Genomic DNA, 4,107 nt, shown 5'->3' on the forward strand with positions numbered 1-4,107 from the left:
TATTGATGCAATTATTTTAAGAAATTTTAAATACTTGCATAAGATGCAATTAATTTAAGAGATTTTCTTAAGAATAATTGTCAAGCACGAGATGTTATAAATATGTAAATGGTTTGGTAGCCAATATTGGATGTACCTGAGGATATTAAAATTATTTGCATAATTACTGGCTTAATGGGATCAACTTAACTAATACAAGATTAGTCAATAATGGATGTACTTGAGATTTTGAGCATTAGGGGCTAGGTAAAGGATTGAACCTCACATGAGATGTGATGGGCAAGGAGTTGCTCACTTATAGTTTATTGTAATTCCAATAACGGATGTACCTGAGAATGATCAATAGAATTATAAGAATTCAATCACCCACTAGAAATCCATCCAACTAGGATTTCCATTTTCTACTTTGGAAGTGTAGGATTCGCTAAGTTAGTGGGAGAACCAATTTGATTAAAAGACCATAATCATTTCGGTTAATTACATGATACATTACTAATAAATCTAGTTATTTTCTTTAGTTATTTTTCTGATAATAATGAGCACAGAATAACCACCAACATCCAATATTCTTGCAAGCATACTTGATCACAATATGTTGACAGGACCTAATCTGTCTGATTGGCTAAGAAATTTGAAACTTGTCTTGAACCTTGAACATATAGGATATGTTCTAGACTCAATTGTTCCTGGTCCCTTACCTCCAGAGGCCACTTAAGAGGAACATGAAACTTTGGACAAGTGGAAGGAGCATGATATGAGAGCTAAGTGTTATATGCTTGCTTCCATGGGAAATGAGTTACAGAAGCAGTATGAGAACATGCATAGTGCGAGTGAGATCCTTCTTCACCTACAAGAGTTATATGGTGAGTACAGCAGGAATGCTAGGTATGAGATTTGTAGACAGCTATTCCGCATGAGGATGTCTGAGGGACAGAATGTTGGGGATCATGTCCATAAGATGATTCGGCTGATTGAGCAGCTGGAACATCTTGACTTTAACAAGGATTTCCAACTGTAGACGGATTTGATCCTTCAGTCCCTTTATGAGTCATTTGGGAATTTTGTGATAAATTTCCATATGACTAAGCAGAAATGCACCTTGGTTGGTTTACTGAACATGTTAGTTATTGCCCAAAAGAATATGCTGGGCAATAAAGGAAAAGAGGTAGATTTGATTGCATCTTCTTCTACTGGAAAGTCCAACAAGAAGAAGGGCAATAAGAAAAAGAAACCTCAGATTCCTAATCCTTCGAAGAAGATAAGCTAAACAGATAGGGAAGACAAAAGCTGACAAAGGTAAAAGGAAAGTGTTTCCACTGCCATAATGATAGGCACAGAAATAGGAACTTCCCAGAATATAGCCAATAGTAAAAGCTTGCACTAAAGAGATATTAGACTCCAGGTTGGCAAAAGCTCAACTATTGAAGCTTTAGCCATAGGATCTAAATCTTTATACATGTATAGACATGTTTTGTATTTAAACAAGATTTTGCATATACTTGATACCTTTTAAGAACATCATTTTTATATCTAGTTTGACTAGAGATGGTTATGAATTTTAGTTCATAAATGATGTTTATAATATTTATTTTGGAAATAAATATATTGGTTCAGGTTATATGCATGATGGACTTTATTATCTAGATAATAATGTCAAATACAAATCTAATGCAAGCAATCTAAAAGAATGCAATGCCATGATGAAAATCAACTTAAGTTCAAAATATATTTGGCACCTAAGGTTGGGCCATGTTGAAGAAGATAGGATTGCAAAGCTGGGGAAAATGAGAATTTTATCCTCATTGGGTTTTGGACCTACTCCAACTTGTGAATCTTGTCGTCAGGGCAAAATGACTAAATCACCCTTTGTTGGACAAGGACAAAGAGCTGAAAATATTTTGGAGCTAATACATAGTGATGTATGTGGTCCATTTAAAGAAATGGCTAGAGGCGGTTTTCATTATTTTATTACCTTTACTGATAATAAATCAAGGTTTGGGTATTTGTATTTGATGAAATACAAACATGAATCCTTTGAAAAGTTCAAAGAATTTAAATCTGAATTAGAAAATCAAACAGGAAAAAGTATTAAAGCTCTTCGATCAGATCGTGGAGGTGAATACTTAACTAATGAATTTGATGAATACTTAAGAGAGCATGGCATTGTTTCCTAGCTAACTCCTCCAGGAAAACCACAGCTGAATGGTGTATCTGAAAGGAGAAATCGTACCCTATTGGATATGGTACGTAGTATGATGAGCTATACTAATATGCCAATCTCCTTTTGGGGATTTGCATTAGAATCATCTTTGTATATTCTGAATAGGATTCCAACAAAATCAGTATCTTCCACACCTTATGAGATATGGCATGGAAGAAAACCAAGTATTAAGCATGTTAAGATTTGGGGTTGTCCAGCTTATATCAAAAAGTTGAACACTGATAAATTAGAAAACCATATCAGAAAAGGGTCGATTTGTTGGATATCCAAAAGATAGTTTTGGATATTATTTTTATTTACCCACATCACAAAAGGTTGTGATAAGTAGAGATGCCACATTTCTTGAACAATAGTTTGTTCAAGAAGGAGGCAAAGGAAGGCAAATAGAGTTGGAATTGGAAAATTCTGACCAACAAACAGATCAAATGGATATAGATCCATCTAGTCAGCCTACACCTATTAATCATCTACAGCTGTTCCTCGTAGAATAACCAGGGTATCTCACCCACTAATAAGATATGGTTTCCTTCATGAAGAAGGATAAAAGTTGTATACTCATGAAGAAGTGTGATCATGGAGATGATCCACTTACCTATGAAGAAGCTATATCAGATATAGACTCTTCAAAATGGATTGATGCTATGAAATCTGAGATTGATTCCATGTATAAGAATCAAGTTTGGGATCTTGTTGACCCACCTGAAGGTATTGTACCTATAGGGAACAAATGGGTTTTCAAGAAGAAAATTGGTTCTGATGGAAAGGTAGAGACCTATAAGGCAAGGCTAATAGCGAAAGGGTTTCGCCAAAGGCAAGGAATCGACTATGAGGAGACTTTCTCACCTGATGCCATGCTTAAATCAATTAGGATTCTATTAGCAATTGCTGCATACTATGATTATGAGATTTGGCAGATGGATGTGAAAACAATTTTTCTGAATGGATACATTGAATAAAACATTTTCATGGAACAACATAAGGATTTTGAATCCCAAGATGGTTCCAAAGTGCGCAAGCTAAAGCGATCCATTTATGGGTTAAAACAAGCTTCGAGGAGTTGGAACATCCGTTTTGATAAAGCCATTAAGTCATTTGATTTTATCAAAAATGAGGGTGAGCCATGTGTATATAAGAAGGTTAGTGATAGTCTTGTCACTTTTCTTATCTTATATGTGGATAATATTCTGTTGATAGGTAATGACACAGGTATGTTGACAACTATAAAGGTGTGGTTGTTAAATACATTCTCCATGAAAGACTTAGGGAAGGCAACCTATATTCTTGGGATTCGCATCTATAGAGATAGAGCGAAAAGAATAATTGGTTTATCCCAAAGTCTATACTTGGAAAGGGTGTTAGAGAGGTTTAACATGCTTGTTTCTAAGAAAGGTTGTTACCAGTGAGACATGGTATCCACCTTTCTAAAGAGATGTCTCCAAAGACACTTGACGAAAGAGATAAAATGGCCAGGATTTCATATGCTTTGGCTATTGGAAGTTTGAAGTATGCAATGATGTGTACTAGGCCAGATATCGCATATGCTGTTAGTTTGACTAGCAAGTACCAATCCAATACAGGTTTGGAATGCTAGATAGTTGTCAAGAATATCCTTAAGTACTTGAGAAGAACTAAGGATTTATTCTAAATATATGGAGGTGGTGTTTTGCAATTGGATGATCATACTGATTCTGGTTTCCAATCAGATATCGATGATAGAAAGTCTACCTCTGGGTATGTGTTCATTTGTAATAGAAGTGCAGTTAGTTGGAACAGTTCCAAACAGGGTATAATTGCAGATTCCACTACCGAGGCTGAGTATTTTGCTGCATCAGATGCTGCAAAAGAAGCTGTTTGGATATAAGGAACCTTGGTCTCACTAGAAATCC

The sequence above is a fragment of the Hevea brasiliensis genome, chromosome 4 (genome assembly GCF_030052815.1).
Source record: "Hevea brasiliensis isolate MT/VB/25A 57/8 chromosome 4, ASM3005281v1, whole genome shotgun sequence".
Classification (NCBI taxonomy): domain Eukaryota; kingdom Viridiplantae; phylum Streptophyta; class Magnoliopsida; order Malpighiales; family Euphorbiaceae; genus Hevea; species Hevea brasiliensis.